At 40.7% G+C, this 16,115-nt stretch overlaps 1 protein-coding gene across 7 annotated transcripts in view; it reads right to left on the reverse strand.

Annotated features, from left to right (window-relative positions):
- Window positions 1–16,115, reverse strand: part of mef2cb (myocyte enhancer factor 2cb) — a 73,431-nt gene that overhangs the window by 54,668 nt on the left and 2,648 nt on the right. For 2 of the 7 annotated variants that reach the window (XM_051423767.1, XM_051423766.1), the window contains exon 1: window positions 7,489–8,044. The exons of 1 other annotated variant lie outside the window; for it this stretch is intronic. The gene's annotated coding sequence lies outside the window, so the exon portion shown is untranslated. Of the gene's footprint in view, window positions 1–7,488; window positions 8,046–9,939; window positions 10,123–16,115 lie in introns of those variants that run through there. 4 more of the 7 variants (XM_051423763.1, XM_051423768.1, XM_051423765.1 and 1 more) reach the window with 4 other exon arrangements.

Here is a 16,115-nt window from a genome sequence, read left to right on the forward strand (position 1 = left end):
GCAGTGAGGCAAAGAGAGAAAGTTAACACTCTCAGTGCTGTTCACATGGCATATGCCTGAGACGCAGAAATGAAATTAACAAGACACCTCGGCATACAGATGGCAGAGAGAAGAGAAAACCACCCTATGACCTTACACTCATAGACTAAGTGTCTAAAAAACACAGCTCTCATTTTGAAGACATTCTATTGTGTTGCCATTTTGACACTCCTCTTAAAGGCTTACACTCTGCTTAATGTTTGTAAAAAGAAATTAACAAATCTGTACTTTACGAAATCTGACAGCTGCGTCAGCTAGGCAGCTCATGCTGGACTGCAAGCCCGTTTGTGTTTTACTCCAGAGACTGATTTTCTCACACCCTCAATTTGAGTCCCATCCTGTTTGCTCGGGCCCCGAGGGGGCTGCTCTGCCGTAGCCTGGAGTGGGCCGGCGGTGGATGGATGTGACGTGGAGGCACTGGGACTCTGCTGGATGGAGGCTAGGGCCACGACAGGTATCCCCCGCACTTCCTCGGCTATTTATAAAACCATGAGTCCAGCAAAGGGCCAAAAATAAGACGGAGGCCATTTTTATCCCAAATAAAAAGGCGGCTTATTTCTTTAGTCACACACTTAAATGCTCACGTACAAACACACGCGCGCACCAGGAGCAGAACAAATAAACATCCACACCACACACAAAAAATTAACAACAGATACTAAAAGTGAAAAACTCCTCACTAGACAATGATACCATCTCTGTCCTCAAACCATCTCACGCTCAGACGTGCACATCCGCACACACACATGCACAGCAGACAAAAGTCAATATCAAGGCTGAGCTATTTCTGTAGAGAGCACTATTTAGGAAGTATGGGCTGGGTGCCAGTATTCTCCTCAGTATCGTCTGGGCGTCATTGCACTGCTGCTGTTATACAAACTCACCTCTTTCCTCTCTCTCACCCGCTCCTCACCCTTTCCACCCAAGCCCTTGTTCCATTGTCAGTGCTTTCTCTCTCTCTCTCTCTCCCTCTCTCTCTCCCTCCGTGTTTCTCTTATACACACACAAGGTTATTTGTTTTTCCACTGGGTCGAACCACAGTGCCAGGTGAAAGCATCTATTGGCAGGATAAAGAGAGTGGCTGGTGTGAGATCACAAGGCCCCACTCTGCCCAGCAAACCTTGAAGTGAAGCGCCGGGCTGGAGTTTCAAACAAAGTGCCCCCTCATTCATTATACATGCAACTGCACTGAAAATCTCCTTCCGCAACACCATCTCTTCTCCTCTCTCTCTCTCTCTCTCTCTCTCTAGGCTGCTCTCTTTCTCTTCCTCCCTCTCTCCTCACATCGCTCCTCTTTTCTCTCGTTTTTTCCAGACAGAGCATCCATAAAGTATGAATAAAATTAATGACATCACGAGCTGCACTTTGGAAGAGCCACTGTAGGAAAAAGCCATACATCACGGGGCAGAAGGAGCCGGGACGAAGAAAATTTGAAAAAAAATTGACAGAGTGAGAGAAAAGGGTGTGTGTGTGGGGGGGCGTTGCTTCATCCCTTCTCCACCCCCAGGGCACTTCATATTACGGCTTGTTATTGTGTTATTAAGTTTGATCTCAGATGCACTTTAACTGAAAAGTAAATTTTTTTCTTTCTTTTTCAAATTTCTTCATGTAGCAGCCTTTGCCTCCTTTTCTTTTTTTCTGCATTTCTTTGTCCTGCTTTCTCCTTGACTTTTTTTGGTCAACTAAGAAAATGTAAGTGTTCATAACAGTCCTGTGCCGCGCATTCTTCTACAGGCTGGCCTTTTGGTGTGGGAATGGCACAGATGACAGTGGAAAGGAACACTGGTGTGGACTTTGGCAGGACACCGCCTGGTTAAGCTGTGTGCTCTGCAGAAGAGTGAGAGCACTGAGCGTGGATTCTTATATAGCTGTTTCTCGACTTAGATGGTGTTAACAGCATTTTCAACAGCACGGTCCCCTCGGAGTTGAACAGTGAACCTCGTGTTACAGGCTTTGCCCAGATATCTGAGACTCTATGGTGAAAAATAAGCATTGTATTTAAGACTGTGATATGAGCAGGAAAAATAAGACACAGATTTATCAATCATGCTGCCTGTTATTGCCAATTTAGTGTGACACTGTTTCATTACAAGAGCAACATCACACAAAAGCCTGACTGGGTAAAATTCAAGACCTTATTCCTCCGACTCCTATGTGAACACAAGATCTACTAAAAATATGTGATAGCAATGTGAAGCCCAGCGGCAGCGTGGATGGGGAGCAGTGGCGGCAGCGGCGCAGATTGTGGCAGCCGAGTGAGCAGGGGTTTCAGATGGATGTGAGCTTGTGTGAGGCCAAGGCACAGAGCTACCTCTGTGCGTCTCACCGGACTATGTTGCAGAATGACTCGGCTATGTTGCAGTCGTGACAAAGATAAATTACAGCCACTGCAAAACATTTCTAAATTTTTTTTTCCCACTCTCTCTCCCCTTCTCCACACCTCTTTTCTTCTTTTTTTTTGGCACTGGGTGTAGTCCAAATGTGTGCCACACTAAAGGGAGATGATGAAGTGGGGGGGGGGTCTCTCTCTGAAAATATATTAATGGGGTAAGAAGTTGCTCCCTCACCATTCACAGGTCAGGCAGTGCGTTTTATGATGGAACACGCTTTCTGTCGCTAGATTTATGTACATGGACAGCAAACACTTCTCCCTCGACCTAACCCCAAAAACTCACTGTAAAGGATTCTCAGTTAATTGTGGATTTAACACACAACATGTTTAGAGCCGGTATTATAGGTATACACTGTATGTAGTATGACAGACTAAGCTGCCTGGACCCTGAATAAAAATGTAAAACCTCACAGGAAGGAAGCTACACCAAGTGTCTGTTGAGGAAGATGATGAGCTAATTTTATAAATGTGTTAACTCTCATTTTAACATTTAAGTGTCGATGCTGAGGCATTCAGCCTTATCTGAACCATCTAATGTTTAGACAAAGAAATCCAACCCCTGTTCTACTCTAAATGTTTCTATTTGTCTTATCATTCAAAGTCCTCTGCTCCTGCACTCCTCCAGCCTTCTCGCCTCCCAGGACTCTCTCCCTGTCCAAATATTTCAGGGAGCAGGCCTCAAGTATGGTGAGGTGTTTTGGGTGTCTCTTTAGGTGGGCTGCAGCTGACGATATGATTGTGCGGTCAGCACGGCTGAACACAGACCACCCAGCAGGCAGCTGCTGCCACAATGACCTACAGGCCAGGCAGGAAGCAGGAAACAGGAAGAAGAAGGCAGGACATCCTGTTCATCTAGATCAGTGTGTTAGGCATGACATCACGAAAGCATCACTCTTTAATGAAGAATATCTGATCTAAAGGCTAAATATTCTGTCGCTCTGCTCTTAAGTTGCCTCAGCTCAAATCAATTTTCACTCTACGTTTTCTCTCTGTGTGTCTTTCTCTGTCTTTCTGTGCATCTGTCTTCTCAGTTTGCCTTTTCAGCACTCACAGTGACACTGTTTTCCAGACTGCTCCATCATCCAAGACATCAAATCCGACCCTCTTCAGTGTGAGAATAAAGGAGAAAAAGAAATACACGCATTTTCATTTGAATATACACCAGCAACAACCTCACAAAACTCAGACAAAAAAAACACAAAAGCACAAACATTCCGATGCGCAAACAGACGGAGACAAGACACAAACTTGGACGCACACACACAGAGACACACACACACACACAAACACACCTCCCAGACACACAGCACACACCGACAGACAAACACACAAAGAAACAGCAAACACAAAGCACAGCACAGCCAGAAGTCTACTTTATGCAGAAATATTCTAAAGTGTGTTTTACAATACAATTAAACATCAAAGGCTGATATATTCCTCTGTGATCTTTAACACCCCAGTGAACAAACCCCATACACCCCCATCCACTTACAGCATACAGAGAAAGTTGCTGAACGTCACCGCTAATTACTAGATAGAGACAGAAGAAGGCTTTGCATCATTATGCAAAAACCAGGACATATTCAAATATATGCATTCAATCCACCATAAACCATTCAAGGACTGTGTTATTTACTTCAGATTATTATTATTTTTTTAAAGTTTTATGAGTAATTGCAGCTCTTATGAAGACATACAGACAGAGCTCCTAAGGCAAAGAAACATTTGGGTAAACATTTCTAACATGCACAACAGTTAGGACAATGAAAGGGAGATCTGTTCGAAATGAGTAAATAAACACATGGTGAGGTTGAGCCCTGCGCGTTTCATTAGTACTATAAAAATGTATGAAAACGAAAAGGAGACTTTTCCTCCCATGTAGCAATAGAGGGAACACCTGCCTTGTGCAATAAACAAGAATACAACAGGCCCTTGAGTTATTATAAAAGTTAAGTGTTTTCATCTGCTTAAGAGAAGGCAAGAAAAAAAGTTATTCCAAGCAAATGGTTTAACATTTCCACATTATTTGTGTCAGATAAATTTACTAAAAAAGAAGAGTTTATGTTTATTCTATCACATTTGGATTTAGGTGTTCACTGTGGCGTTTATTTTAAAGTACATAAAGCAAAATATCCTGCGTTATTTACAGGCTATACAGGGATGTCTCTTGGCGATTAACGATATTATATGCTCCTTATATATGAGGTAAATATGATTCCCTACAATTGACTCTTATATTACCTCCTTTGAGCCAAAGGGCATGAAGTCCAATTACAGTACTTCAATATCTACCTGCAGATCTTGCCAACCTGCAATCTGCAAATTAGTGTTTTACTGATGTTTAACTGAGCAAACTCTGCAAACTCCTTCCAAAATATTTGAAACCATTAGTGAAAAAAAAGCATAGCAAAGGGGCTATTAAATTATTTGCTTAAACATAAATGCTTCTGATGTTTCCATTTAGAATAATGTTTTCATAGATCTGGTTTTCCATAAGGAGGAAATCTTGAAATGTGCCTTCTGTATAGTATTAAATGTCTGCTCTGAGGCAGCACAGTGGTATACTTTTAAAAACAATCCAAGTTTGATATTTTACAGTACTCAGATAAGTATTCGCAAAGATATAAGCAAATAGTCCATCCTATGCTGATTTTGTCTGAGCACATTTGAAACACATGGCAAAACCCTGACCGTGGCACACAATGTGTCCCTTCCCTTCACTTAACTAAAGCTTTACTGAGCCCCTGGTGTACAGCAAAGTGCCCTGACAATCGGCTCAATGCCCTGGCCAATCACAGGGACACGTGACCTTCTAATCCCTCTCTGTGAGAAGGGTAAGAGTGTGTTGTCACTGTTGGTTTTGTGAATCAGCGCCCAAAATCCCAAATGATTTGTCAAGAGGGAGAGGTCTTAAGAGAATAAGAGAAACAAAAGCAGCGCAGGCCAGATAGTGTGGGTGTCAGTGTGTGCATGTGTGTGTGTGAGTGTGTGTGTGCGTAACAGAAAGACAGAGAGAGAGAGAGAGAGAGAGAGAGAGAGAGAGAGAGAGAGGAGGCAGACCATGCTTTTGTCTATGCATTTGTGTGTGTTTGAGCGTGACTGCATATGTGCGTGCGTGCGTGTGTGTGTGTGTATGTGTGTGTGTGTGTTTGTACAGGGTCTCTGAGATTACAGAGCTTGGCTGACAGAGTCCTCTGTGTGTAATCGTGGGTCCACATGCGAGCGCTCACCTTCCTCTGAGCGGATTAACCTAACGCTAAATCCCAAGAGAGCAACAGGCCAGACAGGCCACACAGAACAGCTTCATTGACGATGGGCAGAAGAGGGAAGGCCATGTGTAAAATCTTTTTATAGATTAATACACTTTTATATATTTTATCATGAGTAAACAACTCATATAAAACAATAAAACGGATTAGAGCAAGTAATGGGACAATATGCCGTGCACAACATAATCTTAAATTTTAATAATGTTTCCCAAATGTTGCATATACTTTATATGAGCTGCATCTTTTTTTTTTTTTTCAAATTCAACTCGTGAAAAGCAATCAAGCAGTAAATGACTGAGTGTATGCAGTACGCTTTACACAGAGTCACAAACTAGGTTGACACTTTATCATTTCATTTTTTTACTTTTTCACTGTAAACTGTATTTCAAATTGAAGAGTTCTAAATGATCTCAAAATGTGTTGTAAATACTGTATTAGTTTTATTAGTTTTGAGAAACTGCTGCTATCTTTACATTAACAGTATTTTTAAAATGGACAGTTGTCCTGCATGAGTTTAATACACACAGCCCACTCAGTTCAACAATCGGTCTAAATTAAAATGAAGTGTGCTGTAGTAATTTAAAATTTTATAACAATCCTCAGTTCATCTGCAAATTTCATCAGTGGTTCTTGTATCCACGCTTTAGGTACAAAATAAACCAATTTAATTTATAAAGCTGCAACCTGTGAAAGTTGCCACAGGTTAATTATGGTGTCATTATTAATCCTCTCACTGCAACAGGTTCAACTGAGACACGAAACTGAACTAAACTCACCTTAAATATATAATTCTCGCTGTAGTGACATAAATCTAAACAATCTCAATCGCAAACTGACAGGGGACAAATTATAATTCTCACTGAACACGCCAAGCCTTCTCTAAATCACTGATTAACAGTACTGTTATCACTGTGTCTCTGGTCTGCTCAAATTAACGTTCAAACAAGTTTGACAAACTGTGCTTTCCTGCATTGTAGTTTGGAAATTATACAATTTTACTACATTCAGTCTTTTTAAATATATTTATTAAAGTTGCCTATGTACAAGTTATCCTGATTTAAGGTATAATAGGGCAATTGAGATCATCAGTGCACCTCAGTTTAGTATGTTTAAACAACTGGTGAAGAATTATATATATCCACATAGTAAGGCCATCTTATGTGGAGTGAGTTTCCAGTTTTTTCGGTTGCTTTAATTAAGCAAATTATCTAAAATTTAAAAACTTTTGAACTGCATGTTTTTTCCCCCCCATTTCCTTTGACTGAGTTTTTAAGTTTATTTTCATATTATTTGGATAAATTGTATTCAGTAGGTAGATTAAACATTACATTTTGAACGAACACTGTAACTTTTCACGTTACTATCCCATAGCGCAGAACTGTATTATGTTATATTAAGGAGGGCAGCCTATTCAGTAGCTGTGGCTTTGGGGCTGTGCGCCTGCATGTGGACATGAGAAGGCTACACAAGGTCGACACAACTGTAACACTGCCTAAGACACGAGACCAGACCTCGACTCTCCTAATAGACCATAAAAAGCTATTTGATGTCAGCTTGTAATTATATGACATAGTTGTCACCGGCACGAGTCGATCAGGGTCACAACAAATCAATAGACGCAGTTACTGTACTTTGTTGAGGAGGCAGCGCGCATCAAAATAGACCCCCAAGTTTTCCCTCTGGAAGATTAAAAATAAAGATCATACGATGCAACGTGTCTTGTGTGGATGTTGTTTGTTTTTTTTTTTTTTGCGAGTGAGTGGCAAGTGGTGCGAGCGCGGCACTTACTTTATTTTGCGTGAAATCTTGTCCGGGTGAAGTGAAAGACACAACAAGCTGTCCGCCGGTTGCTTGGTCCGGCCGATTGACAGGAAGGTTGAAGCCGCTGCTGGATGGTGACGGACTTCGGCCAAGACACACTTAAAATCCAGGAGCGCAACTTAGCAGAGGACGTCGCCGGGAGGAAAAAAAAGTAACCTACAGTACGCGGTAGGAGTCTCTATAATGTCAGAGAAAAGTACTCTCTCTCTCTCTCTCTCTCTCTCTCTCTCTCTCTCTCTCTCTCTCTATCTCCCTCTCTCTCTCTTCCTCTCTCTCTCTCTGATCGGACAGTGTCTGCTCAGGAGGCGGCGAGGACGCTTCGCCTGGTCTCTCTGCGAGGTGCCGGTGAGCGGAGAGGGACCCGGTGTAGCGGTGTAGCGGCGGCGGCGGTGGAAGTGGTGCTGCTGGCGTAACTGCTGGACGCTCTGGAGCTCGGCGGTGATGTTGAGAGGCTGTTTCTGTTCCTTCCCACAATCCCGACCGAGTCTTTCCCCAAACCCTCTCCTCTCCCAGTGCGAGGAGAAATAATCGATTTTTTTTTTTTCTCTTTTTTTTTTTTTTTTTTTTTGACTCCTGAAAAGGGGGCGGGCTCACATTTCCCAACTCTACTTTAATGAAAGAGGCACGGCTCTTAATGCTTTATTATCGCACCAGCCCCGATAGAGTGGACGCGCAATTAACTGCTCAGAGAGGACCACTAGAGGAACATGATGGGGAATGTGTGCTTTAACTAATGAACCAACGGAGAGCGCGTTAAGCGTTTTGCAGCCGACTTTAGACAGTTAAATCCCAGAGCCTTCAAAGTTGATGTTTTTGTTGGGGCAGGCTCACTTTCATGCATGTCACATCAAATGGCAAGTGTGCTAAAACTTGAGTCAGACTTACCCCCTCCCAAAAAAAAAAAAAAAAAAAAACCATCAGCAGGATATACAACACATTTTTAGAAACACTGAATACCTTGGTAAATAGAAAAGGCTAATCTCTCCACTCAAGAAAATGGAATGGTATTTAAAAAAATGAATGTTTGCTATGAAGACAAAATAAATGATCTCTTATTTGAAGAGAAATTTGATTTTAAGACTCCTTATGACATTGCATTGAATAATATTATGTGCTTCTTGCAATGCGATGACAATAAAAAGTACAATCACCTTGTTTATCTTGTTCAGTGAGCCCCAAATAATACCTTCATTGAATTCACAACAGATTTATTCCATGTCTGTGCAACATGAATGCTGCCTCCTTTCTGATTCACTGCAAACTTTCCACCTCCTGCACGCCGCCAATCATTCTCCAGGACCCAGCTATCTTCTACAGATAAGCCCTGACACAGACAGTAAGCATGGGGGAATTACCAAGCCTTTATCCATCCAACCAAATGATTTCAAAACATCCACTCTATTAGTGTGAAGATAACAATTAGAACAGCAAGTTTGCCACTTCAGATAAGACACAGACAGGCAGCGCAATGGCTTTCTGTACAGAGATGTATCCCAGATAGGCCTTGTAATACTGTGGTTCTATTATACTCGCATTATATGGGTGCTGTATCAGTTTAAAGACTTTTAATGGTTGTCTTGAATGAAGCCTGTTATACTCTAATACACCATCAGGTCTCACTCTTTCCTTCCTCAAAATAAGAAAATATCTTGATTAACATGGGTGTTTGAAGGCTGTTCGGTCAAAGTGTTGTATACAGCTGATGATCTTTTTAATTTCCATACTAAAAAAATGAATGCCCCTTAAAATGTCATGGTCCCTGAAACCTGCTTTTCACTGAAAATATTGGTCTTACTTCTCTTAATGAACTTTTACTGTATGTCTAAATGCAGACAAACATCGAAACATTTCTCGTATGGGCTTAGCCGCCCGGTACGTGCTTATTGTGTGTCTTATGTGTCAACTGCGTGAAGTGTAAGTGGACACCGCGCAGCACCCTAATCTTTCCCTTCCTTTGAAGTTCACCTGTGAAGCATAAGCCATGTATGCGGCCAGCCACCCAGTCAGTCAGTCAGGGTAGGAAATGGCGGGACATGAAATCAGTTAATAAATAAATCAAGCTGGCTAATCTGCTTGACGGGAGGACATTACAGCCTGTAACTGAAGCCGCTGGTGTCTGATGACTCGGGATACCACCTTCACATCACCTGACCCTTTAATCTTTAATAGCATTTCCTCTGGCCCTCAGACCTCCATGATAATCAATAAGGTGTAGTCTGTTAGACACAGTGGGTTCATAAATGCAACATGGCAGATATCAATAGCATCACATATCAGTATGTATGAAAGCTACAGCTTTGACAACCTGAACAGACACAATTTCCGTCTTTCAGACCTCTGTGGGCGTATTACTGGCAATTGCATTAAATATGTCACTGATATATGGACACCTATGGATGCCTGCAGGATCGCACATACCACGTTCAATGTTCCCTCGTCTGCCGTGTTGCGTGCCTGCACTCTCGTAGCTTTCTGTATGTCAGCGATTCATCAGAGAGGTCCTTTCAGTGTTCACAATACTCGAGGTCAACGATGTGCACAAAGCCAGGTTAAAGTTGATGAAGCAACAGCCCATTTGCCTTCTTTTGCTGTGCTGCCCCTCTGGGAAAAAAAGGGAAAAAAGTTTTATTTTTGCTGTTGTGATTGCACAAATACAACTAGCCTATAATTAGTAAGTTGGACCAACTTAAATCGTCATATCATCCAAACTTGTCTTACTTTTTAATAAGCATCACTGCATGATATATACTTCTTTTTACATTAAGATCATCCAGTCATAGAAAACCCTTTAACACTCGCCCAGACCCCTCACCCTTACCCTAACCGTCTTGGGTTTGACATCATGTTTGTTTGTTATGATTGGATGAACAACATTTCGTGCTCATTAACTATTCATGACTTGACTTCTTTGGAAGAAAATGTTGCCCACGAAACCCTGAGATGGGGCAATAGTTAGTAGCTGGCTAACATAGGGGTAGTGTTATTTTTTTCAGGTTAGCGCAAAATTCCTCTCAAAATGTCTGTGCACCTCCCTGCTTGAAGTTGTCTTTGGTTGTCACCTGGGAGGAGAGGTAACGTAGGGAAGTGTGAGTATAGGAGAAGAAAGAATGAACCCACCAGTGAAATCGTAATTGCTTTCATGCACCTTGCGCATAGTGAGCAAGATCCATGTTAACATCTACAGTATGTGTGTGTGCATGTGTGTTTGTGTGTTTAATGGCCATATGAAATAGAGAGAAATAAATGGGGGGAGGTGGACTGAATATATCTGAATGGTGAAAAATCATTAAATGAGGCAAACACTAGCTTATGCATATTCATAAATGACTCTCTGACTTGTCTAAAGGAATAAAGTTATAGTGAAGGCATACTAACAGCCTCATTCTACGCTCACAGATTTAATGCAAAGTAGGGAAGACCCACTGTATATTTTGCTCTTGAGACAACAAAGTGGGGGTCTACAGCTAATGGTAGAAACAGCTAAAACCATTATAGCCAGATTATTGTTACACTATATTACATTGTTCAGTTTGTCACATATGCCTTTTACAGCTGGTAAATTTAGTTAGGTACACAATAAGTGTGTGCAAATACACTGAGCAGGCTTGAGGTTAAATATTGTAGGTTGTGGCATTTATGTTATTTTGAGCCAAAGTATTTTCCTCTTAATTAAAACAACTACATTATTAGTTTCTTGCTATCTTAAACTTTCCCTGCCCAACTCATTAGCCATTGTCCTTCCCTCCTACTCTTAGAACATGCAATCCTGAACTTATGGTTTGACATGTGTGTGTGCGTGTGTGTGTGTGTGTGTGTGTGTGTGTCAAGTGTGGGTTGTCTCATCAAATCCCGGTGGAGAAAAATCAACAGTTTGCCAAAACAATTATGTAATTTCAAATATGTCACAGTGTGTACACACACACTTTAGACTTTTGGGTAAATGCAATTTCGTGAGGTTTGGCATCGGTCGTGCATAAAAAGAGAGGAGGGGAAACTGCGACTGCATGTTAAGTCAAACACATAAGTGCGGTTTGCTGATATTGATCTTGCTTGGATTGTTTCTTAAGCCTCTCCTGGCAGTCACTTCACAGCATGTGTCACACACACACACACATGCAGAACAGCTCGCCTGAAAATGTGTGTTTTTTTTGTAACGGAGGGAGAAAGAAAGGAATGCCTCTCTCAAGCAAAAGATAAACACAAACACATTTCCAGGGCAAACAGGAACAGCCCGGGCTCAGTGCAATCTGTTGTCGATCATGCTCACGTGAAAACACAATCTGCCTGTCACAGTAGATGATGTTGTCAAGCACTCTGCCTCCCTGCTCCTGAGAATTAGCCAGCTATTGCGGAAGCACTACAAGACACATTTGTAGTATGTCAGATATGTCTGAGGATGCCTTCAGCTTTATTTGGTATTTACTGCTTTCAGTCATTCTTGCTGCGTTCGTTCCCTAATGAATTTGAGAGACATTTGGTGTTTTGACACTAGATTGATGCTACATGATGTGACAACCGAACAAGGGGTACAGGAAGACCTGCAGGCCAAATTAGCTCAAAGGCTCAGCTGGGGATCTATAGATCTTACATCTGCACACATGTAGTGAGTGTGTGTGTGTGTGTGTGTGTGTGTGTGTGTGTGTGTGTGTGTGTGTCTTATTTGTACAGCGATATAAGCACTTGGGGACAGTCCCAACACTTAACATTTTTGGATTGAATTCTCAGTACATCATACTAATTTGAAATTGGAATATTATGAATATTTATATTAAAATTGAAATGTTATTGTTGACAGGATGGAAAAGCCTCTGAAATCACGACCGTCATGTATCATTCAATTCTGCTCCATATATTTAGTTGTAGAAGAAACTGGGAAAAATTACATAACCCATTAGAAAAATAAATTAAGAAGTGAAATAAAGAAATGATTTACAAAAAGCAACAATTAATGCATTTAAACAATATGTGACACTAACTGTTCAATATCCATATTTGTTCAGGCGAGCATCAGCTTTATAAATCATGTTATTGTGTAATCTGTAGGTGTGTTTGAGTGTGCAATGTATATAATACTTTCAATGCATATTTCAGTTATTATACTACATATAATTTAGACATTTTTAAAAAATAGAACACAATTAAAATCTTATATTTATTCTTTGTTCACGTTAGCAGGTGACATCCATATTGTACAGGACTTGATCAGCCTGAACATCTGGGTTCTGTTCTCAGGGAAAACATACCGACTTTAGAAGTCATCTCACACTTTGTAGGAGAGATGAGAGACATTTCCCTGCCGATCTGCGCTTGGTCTTTGTGTAAGTCATCCAAAGCATTATATTACACATGATTTGGAGCTCCTTATTAATAAGGTTTATAATGAAACTCAGAGGGCAATATCATCAGTAATTAGAGGCACACAAATTGTACCACTGTACAGTATAATTAAGGGAGCAAAGGTGAGAAAATCACTTTTAATTAACTGAAATCATATGTCCTCATATTACAAAATATATAAAACAAAGAAATTCATAATTCTGGAGAAGTATTTATTTGTACACTCAAATGAGCTTTTGTAATATTAAGGTGACATTCCCCTTCCTAAATTAGATTGCAGGCAATATTACCTTGCTGATTCCACACCACCACTGAAAGAAAGCATCAAAGCAGTATGTTAAAACTGTTTTTGAGTCAAGATCATATATACTAGCACATTGTGGTAACTTCCTTTGCAAAAATATGTTATATGTAAATGTGTTACTGGGGAAATGTCTGTCAGTTACCAAGTCTTGCACTTGAACTTGCTTATTAAATACAGTTATTTCAGTTCTTTTCATCTGTATCACTTAAAAAGCAAAATAAATCATTCTACAATAAACTGATTTTTGGCTTGGACATTGAATGATCCCACATAGCTCATAAAATTAAAGCCACGTCAGCAATTTACAGCTTTTTGGTCAGCTGTTATTCCAGTAGTTTTCTAAGTAAAGAAAAGCAAAAAATATAATTAAAAGAAAGTCTTGTCTACTTATCATTAGCTGTTGTGTTCCATAATGGTATGACTCATTTCTCAATGAAACCATACAGAGCCTTATTTTCAATAACACAGTTTTTCTCTGTGGTTTGGCCATTAACTGTATCTGGCCAGCATGAAATTCACTGTACCATTTCATACATTTCCTGGTCCTTACAGTTCAGTTTCAGAACAGCACTCTGTGTGGATCACATCACACGAAGCAGATCTGAATGCAATAATAGGAAAGTCAGAAGGCCTCCGAAACGGTAATGTCCACATAACGACCCCTTACCGAGCGGTGTCAAACGAGAGACAACACTGGTGATTTGCATGTGTCGTGTTTAACAGTTAACAGTTTTCTGTCTGTACACCTTTTATGCATTATGGATGAGGCACAAGCTGAACAACAAGCTCTCCCTTTGTTCTGCCTGATGCTCCAGTTACATCATAGGAAAAGCCCCATGGTCCTGTGACTGCGCAGACAGAGACCCAGAGCCGCTGGGGAGCTTTTGATCAGACCTGTTGCTTCTTCACTTTCTTATACTATCACATATATGTGCAAACGTAGATGTGGCATTTACACACACACACTCAAACTTACTAATCTAAATGAGACTGTGACTTAATAAACTTTTTTTGTTTTCTGTATAGATTAATTCAAACACGAGACCATGCCACCTCTTGAATTTAATGAATGATAATAAAAAAGATAACATTTGGATATTTAGATTCCAAAGAGCAGCTGTTGACTAAATATGTAATTTGATTATTCAGGCTTGATATCTGCAGATTAATTAACTTGATAAAACCGTCAAGACTGCTTACTAATTTTACAATCAAAATGCTTTAATGTTATTTATGTCATAAATCCGTATGCGACAGGTGCCGTCAGTGGGCCACCTGCTACATATCAAAAGCTAATTTTTCCTATAGAGGTGAATTGAGACACTGTTTTGTAATTAAATGCACTGCCTGCAGGGGAGCTCTGCATCCTTCTCAGCATAAACTGCATGGCTTAACTGGAGGTCTCCCCCAAACAAATTTAACCTTTTTTTAACTCATTATTTTAATTTGATGGATAGCACAACAACCTTTTCATTGAGAGGAACCATCTAAACATTTAAGTGAAGTCACTTCATTTGAACAGAAATTAAATATCAGTAATCAACTTACAAACATTTACATTTTTTATTCTAATCCCTCACACTGGCACTTCTCTCTCCCCTCTTCCTGTGTCTTCTCTGTGCTGTAGCAAGTGAAACTGCCAGACTTTATGTCTGTATATCAGGGGCTCAAAGTTCTCTTTGTCCCCACTAGATTGCTTCATGTGAGGGAAAAAAAGAAACTCACTTTCTGCTAATGATTTTTGCTCTTTTTGAATGGTTGGAAAGTAATTCCCTATGAACTGCTCCAACACAGGCACAGTTATTTCATTGTTCTCGCTGCCCTTTCTCTAATTGTGCCCATAAAGGGGATGCCAATGTAACATTTTTTTGTCTCTGTTCAAGGGATGCCTACTGGTGTTTCCCGAAGTGGTGCAAAAGCTGTGTCTGAAACATTATTAGTGTTAAATGAGCAGAAATGGAATAGATCCCATGTCTGGGCAAGTTCCATAATCATCATGTGAAAGTTTTAATGATGTGAATTAGGAACTGTTACACTACAATGTAAACTTAAATGACATACTTATATATAATCCTGAGCAGAAAAATTGTCTTCCGTTTGTGATGACCCAACGGCTGAAGATATACTTGCTTTCAATCACCATTCACGTAGATTAGCAACTGCACCTTGAACAGAATTGTTTACATACTTGCTTGTACACTAGAGGGCACACACAAGAATGATTTACTATTTTGTTTATTCTGAGATCACGGCAAAAAAAGCAACAGCGGTGCCATCACAGATGGTAAGGTCCCTAAATCAAGCGCGCAAATGTTTCCCTCGTTCTTCCAGTGCGAGAAACGGATGATGAGAAACACAACCAGTATATTTGAATGTCCGCCAGAACTTTTGATGATTTGCTCCATCTGATTATACACCACAAAGCGCACAGTGAGCCAGTCAGTTCAGCAGAGAGGTTTGCTCTGACGTGTCCACAGTCCCCTAACCGTGTCACATCCCCATACTGCCCCTACTGTTCACATGCATATTGCACCTTGTGGACGTGTAGCATTCATTTCCGAGGATGTGCACAACTAATGCCACAAACGGACGCAGGATACGCGAGGTAGCCATCATGCGTACGCCAACGCGTAGTTAAAAGCAAGTAGGTCTCCAGCTTAGGTCTCCATTTACCAGACAAGGACCTCAATATTTTACTAATCATTTGTTTGCCTAACAGGGCCAAACCTATATGTTGTAATATATTCATCTATAGCACAAAAGCCTACAGTCATCAGTGTTTCCAAATTCCATAGTAACCATTACACAGCAGAAGTCCCTCCTGCAGCTGTTGACCTCAGCCAACTCCCTTGACAATTAAAGATCACTCAGCAAGGCTATGCAACTTCTCCCACACTCTCAACAAGCAGCTGATAGCATCTCACTGTGAAGAAAAGCAAGTGGAGCGGAATAT

This window comes from Dicentrarchus labrax, unplaced genomic scaffold (assembly GCF_905237075.1).
Source record: "Dicentrarchus labrax unplaced genomic scaffold, dlabrax2021, whole genome shotgun sequence".
Lineage (NCBI taxonomy): Eukaryota > Metazoa > Chordata > Actinopteri > Moronidae > Dicentrarchus > Dicentrarchus labrax.